The sequence below is a fragment of the Arachis duranensis genome, chromosome 1 (assembly GCF_000817695.3).
Source record: "Arachis duranensis cultivar V14167 chromosome 1, aradu.V14167.gnm2.J7QH, whole genome shotgun sequence".
Classification (NCBI taxonomy): Eukaryota; Viridiplantae; Streptophyta; class Magnoliopsida; order Fabales; family Fabaceae; genus Arachis; species Arachis duranensis.
Genome location: NC_029772.3, coordinates 33,458,161 through 33,458,555, shown reverse-complemented (window position 1 = coordinate 33,458,555; position 395 = coordinate 33,458,161).

Below are 395 nucleotides of genomic sequence, written 5' to 3'. Positions count from 1 at the left end.
GGTTTGGGCCATCAAATCTTGAGCAAAGTATGGACTATCATATATTGCTGGAAAGCCCAGGATGTCTACTTTTCAACGCCGTTAAGAGCGCGCCAATTGAGCTTCTGTAGCTCCAGAAAATCCACTTCGAGTGCAGGGAGGTCAGAATCCAACAATTTTTGCCTCTGAACAGTTTTGGCATCTCACTCTATCCTTTGAAATTCAGAATGGTTGGCTTCTTTAGGAACTCAGAATCCCGATAGTGTTATTGATTCTTCTAGTTAAGTATGATGATTCTTGAACAAAGCTACTTATTGAGTCTTGGCCGTGGCCCAAAAAGCACTCTGTCTTCCAGTATTACCACCGGATACATACATGCCACAGACACATAATTGGGTGAACCTTTTCAGATTGTG